Source organism: Mustela erminea, chromosome X (assembly GCF_009829155.1).
Source record: "Mustela erminea isolate mMusErm1 chromosome X, mMusErm1.Pri, whole genome shotgun sequence".
Classification (NCBI taxonomy): Eukaryota; Metazoa; Chordata; class Mammalia; order Carnivora; family Mustelidae; genus Mustela; species Mustela erminea.
Genome location: NC_045635.1, coordinates 73,474,610 through 73,499,002, shown reverse-complemented (window position 1 = coordinate 73,499,002; position 24,393 = coordinate 73,474,610). Strand labels below are relative to the sequence as shown.

The 24,393-nt window shown below is 36.0% G+C and overlaps 1 protein-coding gene and 1 pseudogene across 1 annotated transcript in view; one reads left to right on the top strand and one right to left on the bottom strand.

Annotated features, from left to right (window-relative positions):
- DACH2 (dachshund family transcription factor 2) overlaps positions 1–24,393 on the bottom strand; it is an 896,917-nt gene that overhangs the window by 245,033 nt on the left and 627,491 nt on the right. The window lies entirely within an intron of this gene.
- On the top strand, positions 16,207–16,699 carry LOC116582916 (annotated as a pseudogene).

Below are 24,393 nucleotides of genomic sequence, written 5' to 3'. Positions count from 1 at the left end.
CAAGAGACCCACAGCTAATATCCTTATTGGGGAAACATTGAGAGCTTCTCCTTTATGGTCAAGAAGAAGACAGGCATGTCCACTTTCACCAATGCTATTTAACAAAGTACTGGAAGTCTGAGCCTCAGCAATCAAACAAAAAAAAAAGAAATAAAAGGCATCCAAATCAGCAAGGAAGAAGTCAAAGTTTCTTTTTTCCTTCCTTCCTTCCTTCCTTCCTTCCTTCCTTCCTTCCTTCCTTCCTTCCTTCCTTCTTTCTTTCTTTCCTTCTTTCCTTCCATTTTCTTTCTTTATTCTTTCTTTCTTTCTTTCTTTCTTTCTTTCTTATTTATATTAGTGAGAGAGAGAGAGAAAACACACAAGCAAAAAGGGATGAAGGAGAGGGAGAAATAAATGAAGTAGATTTCATATTGAATGCAAAGGCTGACACAGAGCTTGATCTCCCTATCCTGAGGTCATGGCCTGAGGTGAAATCAAGAGTTGGTCACTTAACAAATAGAGCCACCCATGAGCCCCTCAAATTTCAATTATTTACAGATAACATGTTACTCTACCACCAAATTGTTAAAACTGATACACGAATTCAGTAATGTCACAGGATACAAAGTCAGTATACAGAAATCTGTTGCATTTCTATACACCTATAATGAAGCAGCAGAAAGAGATTTCAAGGAATCCATCCCATGTACAATTACACCAAAACACATAGAATACTTAGGAATACAACTAACTACAGAGGTAAAAGATCTGTACTTTAAAAACTACAAAATATTTATGAAAGAAATTGGAAATGACACAAAGAAATGGAAAAACCTCCCATGCTCATGGATTGGAAGAATATTGTTAAAATGGCTATACTTCCCAAAGCAATCTACACATTTATTGTAATCCCTATCAGAATACTACCAGTATTTTTCACAGAACTCTAACAAATAATCATAAAATTTATATGGAACCACAAAAGACCCCAAACAGTCAAAGCAATCTTAAAAAAGAGAAACAAATCTGAAGGCAAAACAAGGTATATTACAAGCTGTAGTCATCAAGACAGTATAGTACTGGCACAAAAAAAGATACACAGATTAATGGAACAGAAAAGAAAATCCACAAATTGACCAACAACTCTATGGTTAACTAATCTCTGACATAGCAGGAAGGAATATCCAATGGAAAAAGGATAGTCTCTTTAACAAATGGTGTTTGGAAAACTGGGCAGCCACAAGAATGAAACTGGACCACTTTCTTACATAATGCATAAATTGAATTCAATATGGATGAAAGACTTAAATGTGAGACATGAAACTATCAAAATCTTGAGGCAGCAACCTGTTTGACATGGGCTATGGCAATGTCTTACTAGACACACTGTAGAAGGCCAGGGAAACAAAAGCAAAAATGAACTATTGGGAGTTCATCAAAATGGATTTTGCACACAAAGACAACAATTAAGAAAGCTTAAAGGTATTGGAAGAGATTTTGCTGAGTGACATAAGTCAAGCAGGGAGAGTCAATTATCATACGGTTTTGCTTATTTGTGCAACATAAGGAATAACACAGAGGACATAGGGAGATGGAGAGGAGAAGTGAGTTGGGGGAAACTGGAGGTGGAGATAAACCATGAGAGACTATGGACTCTGAGATATAAACTGGGGGTTTTGGAGGGGAGGGGGTAGGAAGTTGGATGAGCCTGCTGGTGGGTATTATGGAGGGCATGTATTGCATGGAGCACTGGGTGTGGTGCATAAACAAAGAATTCTGGAACACTGAAAAGAAATTATAAAAATAAATAAATAAAAATTTTAAAAGAATAAGAATGAAAGTATAGATTGCTCTGGGACATATGGACATTTTAACAATGTTTATTCTTCCAAGCCATGAACATGAAATGGTCTTCCATCATTTTGGGTCTTCTTCAGTTCCTTTCATGAGTGTTCTGTGATTCTCTAATTTCCATTTTATAGATTCCTTGTTAGTGTATAAGAAAGTAACTGATTTCTGTGCATTGATTCTGTATCCTGCCACATTACGGAACTGCTGTATGAGTTCTAGTAGTTTGGGGGTGGAGTCTTTTGGGTTTTCCATATAAAGTATCATGTCATCTGCAGAGAGAGAGAGAGAGAGAGAGAGAGAGAGAGAGAGAGTTTGACCTCTCCTTTTCCAATTTGAATACTATTTATTTCTTTTTGTTTTCTGATTGCTATTGCTAGGACTTCCAGTACTATTTTGAACAGTGGTGAGAGTGGGCATCCTTGTCATGTACCAGAGAGCAGGAAGGCTCTCAGCTTTTCCACATTGAAAATTATATTAGCTGTGGGTTTTTCATAAATGGATTTTATGAAGTTGAGTAATGTTCCCTCTATCCCTATACTCTGAAGAGTTTTAATCAGGAACAGATGCTGTAGTTTGTCAAATGCTTTTTCTGAATCAATTGAGAGGACCATGGGTTCTTCTCTCTCTTATTGATTTTTTTTCCCTATCACATTGATTGATTTTCAAATGTTGAATCACCCTTGCATCTCAAAAATAAATCCCACTGGGCCATGGTGGATAACTATTGTTGGATCTTATTAGCTAGGATCTTGTTGAGAATCTTGGCATCCATATTCATCAGGGATATTGGTCTGAAATTCTCCTTTTTGGTGGGATCTTTGCTGGGCTTGGGGACCAAGGGAATGGTGGCTTCATAGAAAGAGTCTGGAAGTTTTCTTTCTGTTTCTATTTTTTGAAACAACTTCAGGAGAATAGGTAGTATTTCCTCTTTGAATGTTTTGTAAAATCCCCCAGGAAATCCGTCAGTTCTGGGACTCTGGTTTTGGGGGAGGTTTTTGATCACTGCTTCAATCTCATTACTAGATATTGGTCTATTCAGGTTATCAATTTCTTCCTGTTTCAGTCTTGGAAGTTTATAGGTTTCCAGGAATACATCCATTTCTTATATGTTGCTTAAAGTATTGGCATATAACTGTTGATAATAATTTCTTATGATTGTTTCTATTTCCTCGGTGTTAGTCACGATCTCTCCCCTTTCATTCATAATTTTATTAATTTGGGTCCTTTCTCTTTTCTTTTGGTTTATTCTGGTTTATCAATCTTATTAATTCTTTCAAAGAACTAGCTTGTAGTTTTATTTATGTATTCTACTGTATCTCTGGTTTCTAACTTATTGATCTCTGCTCTAATCTTAATTTATTTCCCTTCTTGTTTATAGGGTTGGTTTAATTTGTTCTCAATTCTCCAGTTCCTTAAGGTGTAAAGGGAGTTGGTGTATTCCGGATTTTTCAATTTTTTTGAGTGAGACTTGGATGGCTATGTATTTCCCCCTTAGGACCTCCTATGCCATCCCAATGAAAATACCACCCGCATTTTTCAAAGTGCTAGAACAAATAATCCTAACATTTATATGGAACCAGAAAAGACCCTGAGTCATTAAGGAAATGTTGAAAAAGAAAAATAAAGCTGGGGTATCATGTCTGATTTCAACCTTTATTACAAAGCTGTGATCACTAAGACAGCTTGGTACTGGTACAAAAACAGACACATAGACCAATGGAGCAGAATATAGAGCCCAGATATGGACCCATAACTCAATGGTGAAATAATCTTCAACAAGCAGGAAAGAATATCAAAAGGAAAAAGTCTTTTCAATAAATGGCGCTGGGAAAATTGGACAGCTATGTACAGAAGAATGAAACTCGACCATTCTCTCTTTCCATACACAAAGATAAACTCAAAATGGTTGAAAGACCTCATTGTGAGACAAGAATCCATCAAAGTCCTAGAAGAGAACATAGGCAGGAACCTCTTTGACATTGGCCACAGCAACTTCTTTCAAGACACGTCTCCAAAAGCAAAGGAAACAAAAGCAAAAATAAGCTTTTGGGACTTAATCAATATCAAAAGCTTCTGCACAGCAAAGGAAATAGTCAACCAAACAAAGAGGCAACCCACGGAATGGGAGAAGATATTTGCAAATGACACTAGAGACAAAGGGCTGATATACAAGATCTACAAAGAACTCCTCAAACTCAACACCCAAAAAACACATCCAAAAAAAAAATGGGCAGAATACATGAACAGACACTTCTCCAATGAAGACATACAAATGGCTAGCAGACACGTAAAAAATTCTCATCATCATTAGCCATCAGGGAAATTCAAATCAAAACTGCATTGAGATACCACCATTCACCAGTTAGAATGGCAAAGATTAAAAAGGCAAGAAGTAAACAAATGCTGGAGAGGATGTGGAGAAAGGAGAACCCTCTTACACTCTTGGTGGGAATGCAAGTTGGTGCAGTCACATTGGAAAACAATGTGGAGATTCCTCAAAAAATTAAAAATAAAGCTACCCTATGACCCTGCAACTGCACTAGTGTGTATTTACCCCAAAGATATGGATGTTGTGAAAAGAAGGTCATCTGTACCCCAATGTCCATAGCAGCAATGATCAGAGTCAACAAAATGTGGAAAGGGCAAAATGCCTTTCAACAGATCAATGAATAAAGAAGATATGGTCCAAGCAACATGGACGGGACTGGAAGAGATTATGCTGAGTGAAATAAGTCAAGCAGAGAGAGTCAATTATCATATGGTTTCACTTATTTGTGGAGCATAACAAATATCATGGAGGACAAGGGGTGTTAGAGAGGAGAAGGGAGTTGGGGTAAATTGGAAGGGGAGGTGAAACACGAGAGACTATGGACTCTGAAAAACAATCTGAGGGGTTTGAAGTGGCAGGGGGGTGGGAGGTTGGGGTACCAGGTGGTGGGTATTATAGAGGGCATGGATTGCATGGAGCACTGGGTATGGTGAAAAAATAATGAATACTGTTTTTCTGAAAATAAATAAATTGAAAAAATTTTTAAAAATAAAATAAAAAATTAAAAAAAAAGAATATAATAAAAGACATGAACACAATGAGGTCAGAAATGGAAGATATAACAAAACAAAATGGAACTTTTGTACATTAAAAATATGTCAGCCCTTGAAAAACAAGGTTTTGAACTGTGTAGTTCGGTGTCTATGTGGATTTTTTTTCAATAAATTCAATAGAGTACTGAAAAAAAAAGAAGATATGGTCCATATATACAATGACATATTACTCAGCCATCAGAAAGGATGAATACCCAGCTTTTGTATCAACATGGAAGGGAATGGAGGAGATTATGCTGAGTGGAATAAGTCAAGCAGAGGAAGTCAATTATCATATGGTTTCACTTACTTGTGGAACATAAGGAATAACATGGAGGGCATTAGGAGAAGGAAAGGAAAAGTGAATTGGGATAAATCAGAGTGGTAGATGAACCATAACAGACCATGGACTTTGAGAAACAAACTGAGGGTTTTAGAGGGGAGGGGGTGGAGGGATGGATGAGCCTGGTGGTTGGTATTAGGGAGGGCACGAATCCCATGGAGCACTGTGTGTGGTACATAAACAATCTTGGAACACTGAAAAAAAATAAAATTAAATTTTAAAAAAAGGATGCTGAAAGGTAACCTAAGGAATTGGAGAAAAAAATCACAAATGACATATTTGATAAAGTGTTAGGATCCCAAACATATAAAGTACCTATAAAATTCAACACCCATACAATAAATAATTTAAAAAAATGGGCAGAAGCCATGAATATATATTTTTCCAAAGAAGACATACAGGTGGCCAACTGACACATGAAAAGATGATCAACATCTCTCATCAGTGAAACAGAAATCAAAACTACAATGATATATCACCTCACACCTATTAGAAAGGCTAAAATCAACAACACAAGAAACAACAGGTGGTAGTTAGGATGCAGAGAAAAGGGAAACCTATTGTACCATTTGTAGGAATGCAAAGTGGTGCAGCCACTCTGGAAAATAGTATGCAGATTCCTCAAAAAGTTAAAAATAGTACTACCCCATGACCCAGCAATTGTACTAGTAGGTATTTACCCAAAGGATACAAAAATACTGATATTTAATAGCAGCATTACCAGCAATAGCCATATTATGGAAAGAGCACAAGTTCCTATTGATAGATGAATGGATAAATAAGTAGTATACATATACAACAGAGTATTATCCAGACAACAAAAAGAATGAAATCTTGCCATTTACAGTGACATGGATGGAGCTAGAGTGTATTATGCTAAGTAAAGTTAAGTCAGTCAGAGAAAGACAAATACCATATGATTTCACTCATATGTGGAATTTAAGAAACAAACAGATGAACATAAGGGAAAGGGAAAAAAAGAAAGGGAGGTAAGCTATAAAAGAGACTCAAGTGTAGAAAACAGAGGGTTGTTGGTAGGGAGGTGGGCAGGGGGTATGAGCTAAATGTGTGATCTCTATTAAGGAGGGTAGTTGTGATGAGCACTAGGTGTTTTTTTTTTTTTTAAGATTTTATTTATTTATTTGACAGAGAGAAATCACAAGTAGACGGAGAGGCAGGCAGAGAGAGAGAAAGAGGGAAGCAGGCTCCCTGCTGAGCAGAGAGCCCGATGAGGGACTCGATCCCAGGACCCCGAGATCATGACCTGAGCCAAAGGCAGCGGCTTAACCCACTGAGCCACCCAGGCGCCCAGCACTAGGTGTTTTATTTAAGTGAAGAATCACTAAATTCTACTACTGAAAATAATATCACACTGTTAACTATAAACTTAAATACACACATGAAAAATAGAAAGTATAGATCTTATATTCCAGTACTTTCAGCTTTTTAAAAAATTTTCTCCAAATTCTCTATGATCACTTTTTTATATTACCTGTCATGCCTAATACCCGAATTTCCCTGTACTAATAATGCTAAGACAAATATATCTTTTAAATTAGAAGTTACCCAAAATAATCCATTGTTAAGAACTACTGTAATAGACTGACTTTTCTTGGAATAGTTAATCAAAGTAACAAAGTTAATCTTTTCCTTTGAAATTTCTAAGTCAAAACTTACTACAGAACTATTCATTTTAACTATATATATGTGTATATATATATATATACACACACACACATATGTGTGTGTGTGTGTTGGTATTTATAATATATTACAGGAAGGGAGGTAAGCTGCATATCCTTTGTTTTTAATCTTAAACAAGGATTTTATAATTGTTGCTTTGCCACTGATATGATCTTTGGTTTTTTTGTTTTGTTTTGTTTTTTGTTTTGTTTTTTGTTTTTTTGTTTTTGTTTTTGTTTTTTGTTTTTTTTTGTTTTTGTTTTTTGCAAAGAAGGGGTAGGAAACTCAGTAATGGTCTAACGTTTCATCAAAAAAAAAGCTAGTTATCATAGCAAATAAATATTTTGTTCACCATTATCAAATTGAAATCTACTTCATTGCTTTGTAATGTGAGCAGAGTCATGAACCCACTGTTTGGGGAAATTTCTTTTCTAATTGCATTGTGTTCCTTACCCATTATGAAGTCACCAAAATCTATTAACCTGTATATTGATGAAACCATATGTGTTATCGCTTTAATTTCTTTACCATGAGTTATTTTCTCATGGAAGAATGTTTGCTTTGGAGTTTAAAGTATTTTATTTGACTATATAGTAGCTATTTGAACTTAGCCAAATTGCTGAGCCTCTTTGGGTTTGGTTTCTTCAATTCCCAAGAATGTAATAATACCTGTTCTACTTACCTTGCAGAATTTTTATGATTATCAAAGGAAATAAATAGGTGAGAAACTGCTTTGTGAGCCAAATTGCTAAACAAACTTGAGTTTTCAAGGAAGTTACTCACAAGATGTTTTTATCTTTTGCCAAGTCATGGATCTACTAAAAAGAGTCCAACACATGAATTAGAAAGCAAAGGAATGCAATAACAACTGAATTGATCATTATATACTATTGAGTATGTACAATCAAAATCTCCAAGAATGTGTTCAAGCATTCTTACTACCATAAATGTCAGTAATACATATGTTTTGAAGGGAAGATGAAACCTATCCATAACACATTTCTTTGTAAGACTTTTTGTAGCTCCTGGAGTCCATTAGCATTAAACATAAAAAGATATAAGACCTACAAATATTATTAAATCTTTAGTGACCAGAATGATTTGTGACAGTAGCATTTACTGATAATGAAGAAAATGATGTACAGAATAGCTATTGCACTCAGTCTGTATAGTATTCAAATTCTTTGGTTTGTGAAGATAAAACTGTTCTTTAAAAGAGAGTATTATTTTGTATGATCATACTAATGTATAATACATACTTCAGTAATATGGTCTCTAGCACTTAATTAAACTTCTTAATTTAGTATTTGTAATAATGTTCAAAGATCATTATCAGGAACCAAGCAACAAATCTAAAACCTTTTTTTCCTAAAATTAAACACAAGGTACATGTTCTTTCCTTCTGCCACTCAAGTCAGAATATTGAAAGTAACACCAAAATATTTGGATTGAAAGTTTTTATTAGGTCTTATTTTCCTTCTTTTTAAAATCAATTTCTTTGCTCTTGCACACATCTCCTGTCAATAAATAGAAAAATGATATAGATTTAGGAAAATAGTGGTCTCAGTGTAACATCTCTCATGTTATTATTCCAGTATCATCTGTTACAAAGTAAGACCAATTCCCACATCTAATTACAACAGGATTTCAGAGTCATTAAAGAAAATACATTTCCATTAGTGCTGCCATCAGATGATAGAGAAAGACTGAAGATTAGTTCATGTTCCACCTCTGCTTTTCAAGCTTTGAATATTTAGACCTCTGTACTCAGACACCATAAATTTGTGGAAGATCAACAAGGTGACAGACATATAAAAATGCTTCATTATAAATAGTTTAACTGTGTTACTTTCAATTTTTCATTAGTTTTTCTTCCATTGCCTTTAGTTCTGATAGTAAAAATAACGAGAAATGGAAAGGTTCCTTACATTTTACGTAGCAGGTACCTGGAGTATGTCCTTGCATTCTACAAAGAATTGTTCTAAATACTCCTAAGTAAATTAGGTACAAGAAGACTTACATATGAAAATGGATTACTTGCAAGTAGGTAATTTTGATTCAATGAGACAAAGTTTTTTTTTTTCCCCTGCTATTAAAATGCACTGCCAGGATGACATGATTCTTTATACAGAAACCCATAAGACTCCACCCCCAAACTACTAGAACTCATACAGCAATTCAGCAACGTGGCAGGATACAAAGTCAATGTACAGAAATCAGTGGCTTTCTTATACACTAATGATGAAAATACAGAAAGGGAAATTAGTTAATCAATTCCATTTACTATAACACTAAGAACCATAAGATACCTGGGAATAAACCTAACCAAAGAGGTAAAGGATCTGTACTTGAGGAACTACAGAACACTCATGAAATAAATTGAAGAAGACACAAAAACATGGAAGACCATTCCATGCTCTTGAATCAGAAGAATAAACATTGCTAAAATGTCTCTACTGCCTACAGCAATCTATACTTTTAATGCCATTCCGATCAAAATTCCACCAGCATTTTTCAAAGAGCTGGAGCAAATAATCCAGAAATTTGTATTGAACCAGAAGAGACCCTGAATCACTAAGGAAATGTTGAAAAACAAAAATAAAACTGGGGGCATCACGTTACCTGGTTTCAAGCTTTACTACAGAGCTGTGATCACCAAGAAGCATGGTACTGGCATAAAAACAGACACATAGACCAGTGGAACAGAGTAGAGAGCCCAAATATGGACCCTCAACTCTATGGGCAAATAGTCTTCAACAAAACAGGATAAAATATCCAATGGAAAAAAGACAGTCTCTTCAATAAATGGTGCTGGGAAAACTGGACAGCCATATGCAGAAGAATGAAACTCGACCATTCTCTTACACCGTACACAATAATAAACTCAAAATGGATAAAATACCTCAAGGTGAGACAAGAATCCATCAGAATCCTAGAGGAGAACATGGGCAGTAACCTCTTCAATATCAGCCACAGCAACTTCTTTCAAGATATGTCTCCAAAGGCAAAGGAAACAAAAGTGAAAATGAACTTTTGGGACTTCATCAAAATCAAAAGCTTCTGCACAGTGAAGGAAACCATCAAGAAAACAAAGAGGAAACCCACATAATGGGAGAAGATATTTGCAAATGACAGTACAGACAAAAGGTTGATATCCAGGATCTATAATGAACTCCTTAAACTCAACACACACAAAACAGGCAATCATATCAAAAAATGGGCAGAAGATATGAAGACTTTTCCAATGAAGACATACAAATGGCTATCAGACACATGAAAAAATGTTCATCATCACTAGCCATCAGGGAGATTCAAATTAAAACCACATTGAGATATCACCTTTGACCAGTTAGAATGGCCAAAATTAGTAAGACAGGAAACAACATGTGTTGGAAGGGATGTGAAGAAAGGGGAACCCTCTTACACTGCTGGGGGAATGCAAGTTGGTGCAGCCACTTTGGAGAACAGTGTGGAGATTCCTCAAGAAATTAAAAATAGCGCTTCCCTATGACCCTGCAATTGCACTACTGGGTATTTACCCCAAAGATACAGATGTAGTGCAAAGAGGGGCCATATGTACCCCAATGTTTATAGCAGCAATGGCCACGGTCGCCAAACTGTGGAAAGAACCAAGATGCCCTTCAATGGACAAATGGATAAGGAAGATGTGGTCCATATACACTATGGAGTATTATGCCTCCATCAGAAAGGATGAATACCCAACTTTTGTAGCAACATGGACGGGACTGGAAGAGATTATGCTGAGTGAAATAAGTCAAGCAGAGAGAGTCAATTATCATATGGTTTCACTTATTTGTGGAGCATAACAAATAGCATGGAGGACAAGGGGAGTTAGAGAGGAGAAGGGAGTTGGGGGAAATTGGAAGGGGAGGTAGGGGAACCAGGTGGTAGGTATTAAGGAGGGCACGGATTGCATGGAGGACTGGGTGTGGTGCAAAAACAAGGAATACTGTTATGCTAAAAATAAAAATTAAAAAAAAAAGAATGAGTGTTTGAACAAAATATAAATAAATAAATAAATAAATAAATAAATAAATAATGCAGTGCCAGTTTTTAGAATGCAAAAAAGGTTATAAACTAAATAAAGTAAAGTAGATCATACAGTATGCCTAAATGGTTTAAATGCAAACTAAGAGATACATATTTTCTTTTAGTGAATGCACACCATTCATTAATGCTTCATGGAGGACTATATCCTGAAGGAAGTATTGCTGAATGACTGACGTACACAATTAATAGCATTGTATTTAGTTACAGCTTTTCTTATGGAAAGTCTGTTTAGATAGTCCAAAGAGACTCTTAATGTTTTGCTATTCATAGTATGTTAAGCCATACAGTTCATGGAGACCAGAGCTTTTCTACACTGAAGGAAGATATATATAATTGATCTTGTTCTATATGTATAGGAGAGATAAATCTTCTCCTTTCAGTTTTAACTCTTTCAAGAACAATGATAAGCCCAATTCACCTTCCATCATATATTAATGATTTTACCATTTTATTGTGGGGTGGCTGTGGACCAGGGCTACTTTTTTTTTTTTTGACATGTGCTGTTGAGATGCATTATATAGCATTTCAGCACTATCTAATGTGTATTAGTAAGTGTATTCTAGTTAAACTAGAACTCTAGAAAAGAAGCAGAGGGTTGACAATGAAACAGTATCTGGATTATTAGTTTTTTTTTAATTTATTTATACATAATCTCTGACCTAGATGGCCACTCCTAGTATGTCTAAAACACTTTTCTTGCTCCCTTCTGAAATTAAAGTGCCTTATACACAAAGGAAGAATTACCATATTTGTTACTGACCTTAAATGTCATCCACTTCTTATTTTGATATGTAAGAAGAAACAGAGGGTTAGCTACAGGAAGAGAATTGCTTCTTGGCAGACATGTTTCTAGCACCCAGATCTTCTAACATCCAATAATCATTTGGCTTATTCTGCAACCTTGTAACTTAGTTTTAAATGCATCCCCTTATTTTTCCTCTTTTCCAAACCACCCTGATAGTTCTTTTTTCTTGCATGACGGAAAGGGCTCAGCCTGATCAAATGTAATCTAGTTATCTACAATCCACACAAATACTTTATAATACTTTATAAATTGAAGCATGTACCAAATGCATTTTATAAATAATTATAATGGATATTAATAACATCCAAGATGGGAAATAATCAGAAATAGGAAGATTTTGGCTATGAGGCACATGTCTCTCTTCATTTTCTCTTTTCTCTCTCTTTCTCTGTCTCACACTTCCAGAAACATTATTACAGTATTTGAATTCTATTAATATATCCATCAGTTAATTCCAAAAGTAGACACAGCTCATAAATGCAGTAAAAAGAGGATGGTGAAGAGGAAAAGGAGAGGATAGAGTTGGAAATATCATTAAGAAACAGAAGATAGGGGACGCCTGGGTGGCTCAGTTGGTTAAGCAGCTGCCTTCGGCTCAGGTCATGATCCCGGCGTTCTGGGATCGAGTCCCACGTCGGGCTCCTTGCTCGGCAGGGAGCCTGCTTCTCCCTCTGCCTCTAGCCTGCCACTCTGTCTGCCTGTGCTTGCGCTCTGTATCTCTCTCTCTAACAAATAAATAAAATCTTTAAAAAAAAAAAAAAAAAAACAGAAGATAGGCACAAGTGGTGATTTAGACCATTTCACAGGTCAACTGAAAATATCAGTTGAGCTCCTTGAGTGTTTCACTTTCTGTCATTTTGTCAATAGGTCTTCCAGATAATGGTGATAATTATGAGTTTTATGAAAATTTTAAAAACTTGTAAATCGATACTCCTACATAAGGTGTCCCCTATGGAAAACAAACCCACAAGAATTTACAAAAAGAAAGTTTAACCGTCCATGTGCCAAAGTAGGCACATCTGTCTCCATAGAAAGACTAGAGACCCAGAAATCAGGGGTGTTTTACAAATTACTCATGGGGTGCCTGGGTGGCTCAGTCAGTTAAGCATCTGACATTTGGTTTCAGATTAGGTCACAGTATCAGGGTTATGAGACCAAGCCTCATGTTGGACTCTGCATTCAGTGTAGAATCTGTTTGAGAGTCTCTCTCTCTCTCTCCCTTTGTCCTCCATCAAATAAATAAATTTTTAAAAAATTACTCCTATACATTATTTCCAGTGGTAATATCAAAATTTTATGATTTTTTACCAAAGTAAGGTGCAATTTTAAATTGGACCACCTCAATAGGAATTCAACTTTTACAACATGTCTTGAGACTTTTTTGAAATATAGTGACACAAAAATACTTATTTCCAATTCTTGCCATTATGTGATTTTTAATTTTTAATTATGTGATTTTTCCTTCATTGACTATAAATTAGCAGCTAACATAGAATAGAAACTATTTTGTTAAAATAGAAGATTTTATTAAGCTAATATGAATAGAAGATCTTTATTAAATGTTCTGATACAGAGACAATTAAACTTATAAATGCACAGGGATTTACAGAGAAAAGTCAGCGTATAACCATAGCATAGAAAACAATAGGATCACTAGACTGAAGGCATAAAAGTTTTGTTTCTATTACTACTAATTTTCTACTATTATTAAATTGTGTAACTTTGAGGAAGGCACTGGATCTGTTTGTACCATTCTTTTCTATAACAATAGGAAGAATATTGGCTTCTTACTTGCCTCACAAGAATATCATAAAGGCATGAGGAGGTCAATAATTATATTTTGGCAATATGCATATTTTAAAATAATTAAAGTGCTGATATGTATATATCATTTTTATATTAGTAGAGAATAAATTTCTCCATGATTATAAATGATATGCTATTGTAGTTAAAGGACTTAAATGAAGCGTTTTCTCCTGTTTGCCAAAAAGAAAATACTTTGTTCATTGGATAAATGTGTAAAAATTATACATATCTTAACACCCCAAAACACTCCTGGGAAACCTGCACAGCACTCACAAAGATGAAAAACAGTCTTTCTTTGGTCTTGTCATCTTTAACACTAAAATAATATCCTAGACATTTTGCTTATTTAGAATAAAAGACCTAGTTCCTTTGCCTTCTGAAGCACTCGAAAATTTAAAAAATAAAAACTAAAAATGCTGACCGCGTAATAGCTGACTATTCATGGTGGGTGTAGGACATGAAAGGTTACAGTATGGATCTGTGCCTATGCATTTCTTTCAACTTCAGCAGCAATCTCCTGCTTCTGCTAACTTGGCAATCATACAGCTGACAGATTTCTGAGTTTTCTAAATAATGCATGTACTTTTCTTCTAACATGTCAGTGCAAAAGTATCAATTCTGCCCCAGTGTTGTTCATGATGCTGATTTGACTTGACAGCATTCCATTAAACCAGTGAGTTCCTTCTTCTTCTCCTTCTTCTTCTCCTTCTTCTTCTTCTTCTTCTTCTTCTTCTTCTTCTTCTTCTTCTTCTTCTTCTTCTTCATGGTTCCTTAAATATTCCTCTGAGTGATGTATTTGTGGTTTTTTAAACAAATTATGAAGGAATCACATTTATAAGAAAACTTCATGGCAGATACAATCAGAAAAAAAAAAAGTTAAAAAACAGTAAAACTTTATAACAGAACACTTTTCCATTTCTCTTGATTCCTCAAATGTCACCCTTTTCCCTCCCTCAGCCCCAAAATAAAATCTCTACATTTCAAAACTCTGAACTTCTAAGGAAATACCACTGAAATATATAGTAATGCTTAGTATCTCTCTTGGGAAAGCAAAAAACACATTCATTAAATCATGCATGTTAACTTCAGTGTCTATACAAGGAAAAAAAAATGTTTTTTTCCTTATTCAGTCCTTTATAAAAGCAGGACTTTATGGAAGTCCTTTATGAAACCAGGACAATCCACTGATGCTCCATTGATTATGTGCAAGCAGTATAAAGCAGTCTAAAGCCAGAAAGTATGAAGAGAAACGCATTTGTGCTCTATTTTTAGAATAAGGTAAATGTTTTTTAGAGCAGTTGCTGTCCCATAAAATGTAAACCTTAAACATCTGGAGAAAAGAACTTTTCCCTCATGGTTAAAAATGATTGAGATGTAAATATGTCCGAGGGGGTTTTAAAGGCTTCTTTCAAATTTCTACAAGCCATTTAAGATAAATACTAGGATCTTATAATGATCTCCTAGAGAAGGAACTTGTAACTATTCATGACCCAGCTGGAGAGACTTGACAATTTGATTCAGATTGAAAAAGAAACCTGGTCTGGGAATGCATCAACTAAAGTAGACAAGGACGCTGTTTGCACGTGGAGAGTAATACTTGTGAAATGACTTTAATTTTGTTGGCAAGAAAGAGAAGTCAACAATCTTTAATAAAATTTAGAAATACTTTTCCTTATAAAATGTTCTGGGTTCAAAAAAGAGGCAAAATCTGAAACAGGCAGAGTTAAGTATTTGGGTCCCCAGATCTCCTCTTTTCTACTAGTTGTACACAATCTCTATCCATTAGGCTTTGTCCAAGGAACTCCCTCCTTTCATCAGCACCAACTCTCACACTTTCATTCACACTAATATGTAAACAACTAATAAATGTGAAAATTATAATACCCTAGGGAAATTTAAAATGAACTTTGTACTTTGCATTAGAGAAATACTAAGAAAGTTGACAATACCAGAAATATTGTGTTTTCCCAGATATCATTAAACATTCTTATTTACAGATAGAATCACCCCTGGTTAAGTTTCTTATACTAATTGATTAATTAAATCTGATTTTGCTAAAGAAAAAATGTTCTTTGAGAATCCATGCCCAATCACCTTCCCTCAGTAAGTCAGAAACCAAAACCCTGACACATGAGTGAAATATTTCCTACAGTGAGTGTCCAATTAAGGTTCTATATTGGGTTTTTACATTGAAGTCAGTGGCCTTAACTGAGATTTCTAGAAAGTTTCTCCATCTCTATTTTTTTTTATTCCTTGAGAGAAACTGATTTTCACTGTGTGCACTCAGGTGTTTTTTTTTTTCTCCCATATATACTTACTGCTGATTTATTAATAAACTTTAAGCATAAATATAGTCAGAGTATTTTGATAAATAATTACTTATGGTTAAGCATTATCCTTTTATTACTAACATAATATATATATTTATATGTATGTGTGCATAACACATATTTATAAATGTTTGTGTGTGTCCTCTAGCTGCCATCTTATATCCCCATGTGTGTGCACCTTATCTCAGCTGGTCCTCCTAAGACCCCCTGAGCACCAATCCTAGTGCCACAGGTGGTCCCATTTCCATGCCAACGAGATGAAAGAAACTATCATAAACCAGGAGAAACTCACCAAACTTCAAGCACAAGTGTACATTGGTGGGAAAAGAACTGCTCACCAAAAGAGGGGGTTCATAAAACAAGTACAAGAGATGACAAAAACAAAACAAAACAAAACAAAACAAAAAAAACTTTAGTCCTTCTTAAAGAAGTTTGGGGTAAACAATATCTCTGGTATTGAATATGTTCACAAACCAAGGAACAGTGATCCACTTTAACAACCCTACAATTCTGGCATCCCTAGCAGCAAACACTTTCACTGTTACAAGCCATGCTGAGACAAAGCAGCTGACAGAAATGCTACCAAATATCTTAAGCCAACCAGATACAGACAGTCTAACTATTTTAAGAAGACTGGCTGAAGCTCTGCCTTAGTAATCTGCAGATGGAAAAACACCACTTGCTACCAAAGAGAAGGATGATGATGAAGTTCCAGATCTTGTGGAGGATTTTGATGAAGCCTCCAAATGAAGTAAACTGAATTGAGTCAACTTTGGAACAAGATAAAACTTGAAGAAGTTACTAGGAGCTGCTATTTTATGACTGCTTTTTAAAATCTTGTTCATGGATCTGATAAAATCCAGATTTCTATTATTTTTAAACCCAAGCCCCTTGGACACTTAAGTTTTTTTCAGTTTTTGGCTTATGCACAATTCATTCTTTGCAGTTAATTAAGCAGAAGAAGCCTGGGAAAAAAGTTTGAAACAAAATTAATAAAGTTCTTTGCCTAGTTTAAAAAAAAGTGTGTGTGTAATTTTGGGTGTGATAATTCCCTTGAAAGGGCTTTTATTTAACTATTTTAAGGTTTAAGATTAAGGCTTTTGTCTTTCCATACTGTAAGCCAGAAGAGAAAGGAAAAGTCCTAAGAATATAATAATTTCCCTGAGGACATACCTGAATCCATAAACAATGTATTTCTTAAAGGACATGTACTGTGATGATCACTGAGTGTTATACTTACCTAATAAATCACTGAACATTGCATCAAGGACTAATTATGTACTATACAGTGGCTAACTGAAAATAATAAAAAAATAATAAAATTTTAAAAATTAAAAAATTTAAAAAGATTTTGTTTATTTGAGACAGACAGAGAGAGAGAGAGAACAGAACGGGGGAGGGACAGAAGGAGAAGCAGGCTCAGATGTGGGACTTAGTCCCAGGACACTGAGATCATGACCTGAGCTGAAGGAAGATGCCCAACCAACTGAGCCTCCCAGGCACCCCCATAACAATGTATGTTAAGACAGTTCAGTCACTGACAAACTTCCCAACATGTAACTTCTCTTCTTGTTCTCCTGTTCATGCTATTTCAGTGGGAAAGTCTTGTGAAAGCCTCCCCCAACACCTGGAGTCAAATAGTCATGTGTTTATCTCTGGTAGTAAAACTCTTTGCACTCTTCTTGGACTAAACTTTTGTCCCTTAAACAATCTTACCTCCACCTGACCAGTAAGTAGGCAAGGGTTGGAATGCTAGGTCAATTCTAGAAAGACTGTACAAAATCATTGGTTTTGATGAAATGCTGCTATAATGAACCCTTTGTGGTATGATTTATTTCTCTGTTCCATATCAATATACTATAAAATTTTAAAAAGTCAGAAGTCAGTTCTTCTCTCCCTACATCAACTAAAATATCATATATCATTTCTTACTCCTTCAAGTAACAATATTTTCTATTCTCAACATTCATGGGGGCACTGGAGTTTCTGCTATCCAGCAGGATCAGCTTTCCTGTTAAAAAGGGAATTGTAATGTTGGAATATCATGAAATCTGCACAACAAAGTACAGAGTTCAGAGTAGCTAGGATATGTATGATCAATTACAATCTATTTTTTGAAACTGATCTCTGGATATGTAATCCAGGAATTTCAATTTGGGAATATAAAATATTACAGCCACTTCAGAAAATAGTTTGGCATTTCTTTAAAATAGTAAACATAGAGTTACCATTTGACCCAGAAGCTCCACTTATAGTTATAGACCCAAGAGACATGAAAACATATGTCCACCTAAAACCTTGCACATGAACATTTATAGTAGCATCATTTATAATAAGCAAAATGTAGAGACAACTTAAATGTTCATCAACAGATTAATGGTGAAACAAAATATACTCTCTTTATATGATGGAATATTATTCAAGCATTAGAAACCAAGACATAATATTTTCAAGTTTCACCCATGTTGTAGCATTTATCAGTACTTCTTGATTTCTAATGCTTCAATAATATTCCATCATATAAAGACAGTATATTTTTTAAAAAATACATTGTTTATGGATTTAGGTATGTCAGAAAGAGAATTCAGGCTAACAATTATCCAGGCAATAGCTAGGTTGGAGAAAGCCATGGGTGACAAAACAGATTTGATTAGGGCAGAACTGAAAGCCACCAGGGATGATGTTCACAATGTTAGGGCAGAACTGAAAGCCACAAGGGATGATGTTCATAATGCTCTCAATGAGTTCCAATCTAATCTAAATTCCCTAAAATCTAGGGTAACTGAGACAGAAGATAGAATTAGTGATCTGGAGGACAGACAGATAGAGAGAAAGGATTAGGAGGAAGCCTGGAACAAATAGCTTAGAAGCCACGAAATCAGAATTAGGGAAATAAATAACGCCATGAAACATTCCAATGTCAGAATTATTGGAATCCCTGAAGGAGAGGAGAAATAAAGAAGTCTAGAAGATATAGGGGAACAAGTTGTCCATGAAAATTTTCCCAATCTTGGGAATGGAACCAGCGTTCATGTAGTAGAGGCAGAACAGTCTCCCCACAAGATTATAGATTCTCTAAAGTCCTCGAGACTCCTGATAGTAAGAATGAGAAATTATAATTGTAGAGAAACTCTCTTGAAGGCAGCTAGGACAAAGAATCTTCTTATATACAAAGGAAAGCCCATCAGAATAATGTCAGATCTGTCCACAGAAATGTGGCAAGCCAGAAAGGGCTGGCAAGATATATTCAGGGCACTAAATGAGAAGAACATGCAGCCAAGAATACTTCATCCAGCAAGACTGACATTCAAAATGGATGGAGAGATAGAGTTTCCAAGACCAGCAAGGCTTAAAAGAGTATGCGACCACCAAGCTGACACTACAAGAAATATTAAGGGGGGTTCTATAAAAGTGGAAAAATCCTAAGAATAGCATTGAACAGAAATATAGAGACAATCTGCAGAAAGGAAGACTTCAAAGGTAACACAATGTAAATAAAAACATATCTTTCAATGATCACTCTCAATGTGAATGGTCTAAATGCACCCATAAAATGACACAGGGTTGCAGATTGGATAAAATGACAGAATCCATCCATATGTTGTCTACATGATGTCGCGCTCTCTCTGCCTGCAGAGATGACGCAACACCAACACACACTCAGGTCAATGCACAAGCTCTTGTTTATTCCCTGGTCGATCTTTCTCCTCCCTTTCTTTCTCCTCCCCCTGCGGGGAAGTTCCCTTGCCTTATATAGGGCATAACAGCCAATCACAGAGGTGTTCACGTGAACAGGAGGTATACAGCGAATCACAGAGATGTTCACGTGAACAGGAGGTATCTGGGGCTCGTAGGCAGTGGTGGCATAACAGCCAATCACAGAGGTGTATACGTGATGAGCATGAGGTCATGTGTGGCCAGGGAGGATGTTTTTCAGGCTGTCCGTGCTGCTCGGGCTATGTAGCCAGGGCCATCTTAGGGGCGCGACTGGCGCCATCTTAGGGGTGGGACCCCGAAAACATGAGACCCATTTTGAACTTAAGGATACACCCAGACTGAAGGTGAAGGGATGAAGAAGCATCTTTCATGCCAATGGGCCTCAAAAGAAGGCTGGGGGTAGTGATTCCCATATCAGATAAATTAGATTTTAAACTAAAGATTGTAGTCAGAGATACAGAATGACACTATATAATTCTTAAAGGGACTATCTACCAAGATGATCTAATAATTGTAAATATCTACACCCCCAATATGGGAGCAGCCAACTACATAAGAAAACTAATAGATGACATACTGGGTCACAAATCAGGACTCAAGTGATACCAAAAGACTGAGATTATTCCCTGCACAATATCAGACCACAATGCTTTGAAACTGGAGCTCTATCACAAGGAAAAGTTTGGAAGGAACTCAAACACCTGGAAGCTAAAGACTACCTTGCTTAAGAATACTGGGATCAACCAGGAGAGCAAAGAAAAACTTAAACGATTTATGGAAACCAATGCGAATGAAGACACTTTACTCCAAAACCAATGGGATACAGAAAAGGCAGTCCTAAGGGGGAAGTACATTGCCATCCAAGTCTCCCTCAAAAAAAATTGAAAAATCCAGAATACACCAGATGTTTCTACACCAACTGGAGAATCAACAGCAAATTAAACCAACTCCACACACAAGAAGGGAAATAATCAAGATTAGAGCAGAGATCAATGAGGTAGAAACCAGAGATACAGTAGAACATATCAATGAAACTAGAAGATGGTTTTTTGAAAGAATCAATAAGATCGATAAACCATTGGCCACACTAATACAAAAGAAAAGAGAGAAAGCCCAAATCCATAAAATTATGAATGAAAAGGGAGAAATCACAACAAACACCAAGGAAGTAGAAACAATCATCAGAAGTTATTAATCAACAATTATATGCCAGTAAGTTAAGCAACCTAGAAGAAATAGATGCATTCCTGGAAAACTACAAACTCCCAAAAGTGAACAAGGGAAAAATTGACAACCTGAAGAAACCAATATCTAGTAACAAGATTGAAGCAGTGTTCTAAATCCTCCCAAAAAACAAGAGCCCAGGGCCTGAAGAATTCCCTGGGAAATTCTATCAAACATTCAAAGAAGAAATAACACCTATTCTCCTGAAGCTGTTTCAAAAAATTGAAACAAAGGAAAACTTCCAGACTCTTCCTATGAAGCCAGCATTACCCTAATCCCCAAACCAGGCAAAGACCACACCAAAAAGGATAATTTTGGACCAATAACACTGATGAATATGGATGCTAACATTCTCAACAAGATCTTAGCAAAAAGGATCCAACAACAAACTAAAAAAGATTATCCACCATGACCAGGTGGAGTTCATCCCTGGGTTACAAGGATGGTTCTACATTCACAAATCAATCAATGTGATAGAACAAATCAATAAAAGAAGAGAGAAGAACCACATGGTCATCTCAACTGACGCAGAAAAAGCATTTGACAAAATCCAGCATCCGTTGTGATTAAAGTGCTTCAAAGTATAGGGATAGAGGGAACATTCCTGAACCTCATCAAATCTATCTATGAAAAACCCACATCAAATATCATCCTCAATTGGAAAAAGCTTACAGCCTTCCTGTTGAGATCAGGAACACGACAAGGATGCACAATCTCACCACTCTTGTTCAACATAGTATTAGAAGTCCTAGCAACAGCAATCAGACAACAAAGAGAAATAAAAGGTATCCAAATTGGCAATGAAGAAGTCAAACTCTCTCTCTTTGCAGATGACATGATTCTTTATATGGAAAACCCAAAAGACTCCACCCCCAAACTACTAGAACCCATACAGCAATTCAGCAATGTGGCAGGATACAAACTCGATGTACAGAAATCAGTGGCTTTCTTATACACTAACAATGAAAATACAGAAAAGGAAATTAGAGAATCGATTCCATTTACTATAGCACCGAGAACCATAATATACCTGGGAATAAACCTACCCAAAGAGGTACTCGAAGAACTACAGAACACTCATGAAAGAAATTGAAAAAGACACAAAAAGATGGAAGACCATTCCATGCTCTTGGATCGGAAGAATAAACATTGTTAAAATGTCTATACTGCCTAGAGCAATCTATACTTTTAATGCCATTCTGATAAAAATTCCACCGATATTTTTCAAAAACCTGGAGTAAATAATCCTAAAATTTGTATGGAATCAGAAGAGACCCCGAATCACTAAGGAAATGTTGAAAAACAAAAAATAAAACACGGGGCATCACGTTATCTGATTTCAAGCTTTATTACAAAGCTGTGATCACCAAGACAGCATGGTACTGGCATGAAAACAGATACATAGACCAGTTGAACAGACTAGAGAGCCCAGATATGGACCCTCAAGTCTATGGTCAGTTAATCTTCGACAAAACAGGAAAAAATATACAGTGGAAAAAAGACAGTCTCTTCAATAAATGGTGCTGGGAAAATTGGACAGCTATATGTAGAAGAATGAAACTGGGCCATTCTCTTACACGGTTCACAAAGATAAACTCAAAATGGATAAAAGACCTCAACGTGAGACAGGAATCCATCAGAATCTTAGAGGAGAACACAGGCAGTAACCTCTTCAATATCAGCCGCAACAACTTCTTTCAAGATATGTCCCCAAAGGCAAAGGAAAGAAAAGCAAAAATTAACTTTTGGGACTTTAATCAAGATCAAAAGCTTCTGCACAGCAAGGGACACAGTCAACAAAACATAGAGGCAACCCACGGAATAACAGAAGATATTTGCAAATGACAGTACAGACAAAAGGTTGATATCCAGGACCTATAAATAACTTTTCAAACTCAACACACACAAAGCAGATAATCATATCAAAAAATGGGCAGAAGATATGAACAGACACTTCTTGAGCGAAGACATACAAATGGCTCTCAGACACATGAAAAAATGCTCATCATCACTAGCCCTCAGGGAGATTCAAATTAAAACCACATTGAGATATCACCTTATACCAGTTAGAATGGCTAAAATTAACAAGACAGGAAACAACATGTGTTGGAGAGGATGTGGAGAAAGGGGAACCTGACTACACTGTTGGTGGGATTGCAAGTTGGTGTAGCCTCTTTGGAGAACAGTGTGGAGATTCCTCAAGAAATTAAAAGTAGAGCTTCCTTATGACCCTGCAATTGCACTACTGGGTATTTACCCCAAAGATACAGAAGTAGTAAAAAGAAGGACCATCTGTACCCCAATGTTTATAGCAGCAATGGCCACGGTCGCCAAACTATGGAAAGAACCAAGATGCCCTTCAACAGACAAATAGATAAGGAAGATGTGGTCCATATACACTATGGAGTATTATGCCTCCATCAGAAAGGATGAATACCCAAGTTTTGTAGCAACATGGATGGGACTGGAAGAGATTATGCTGAGTGAAGTAAGTCAAGCAGAGAGAGTCAACTATCATATGGTTTCACTTATTTGTTGAGCATAGCAAACAGAATGGAGGACAAGGGGAGATGGAGAGAAGAGAGTTGAGGGAAATTGGAAGGGAAGGTGAACCATGAGAGACTATGGACTCTGAAAAACAATCTGAGGGTTTTGAAGGGGCAGGGGGTGGGATGTTGGGGGAGACAGGTGGTTGGTATTATGGAGGGCACGCTTTGCATGGAGCACTGGGTGTGGTGCAAAAACAATGAATTCTGTTACACTGAAAAGAAATTAAAAAAAATAAACTTTTGTGAGTACAACAAAATAAACATCTTCTGTACAATGAAGGAAACAATAAACAAAACTAGAATGCAATTTATGGAATGGGAGAAGGTCTTTGCAAACGACATATGATAAAAGGTTAGTATCCAAAATATGCAAAGAACTTATAAAATTCAACACCCAAATTACAGATAATCCAATTAAAAAATGGGCAGAAGACAAGACACATTTTTTCCAAAGAAGTTGTCTAGATTGCCAATAAATACATGAAAAGATACTCATCTGGTATTTGTCTTTCTCTGATTGACTCATTTCCTTTAGTGTAATAGCGTATGATTTCATTCAAATACAGAATTTAAGAAACAGAATGGATCAACAATCAGGAGGGGGAAAAGAGAGTGTAGGAAATAGATCATGAAAGATTCTTAACTATAAAAAACAGAGCGTTGATAGAGGGAGGTGGGTGGGGATGAGATAGGTGAGTGGTGAGTATTAAGAAGGACAGTTGTTATGATGAGCACTGAGATTTATATGTAAATGATGAACCACTAAACCTTACTCCTGAACCAATATTGAACTGTATGCCAAATAACTAGAATTTAATAATATATATATTATATATTAAATTATATGTGTATATATAATTTAATTTCTAGTTATTTGGCATACAGCTCAATATCGGTTCAAGAGTAGGGCTTAGTGCTTCATCATTTACATATAAATCTCTGTGCTCATCATAA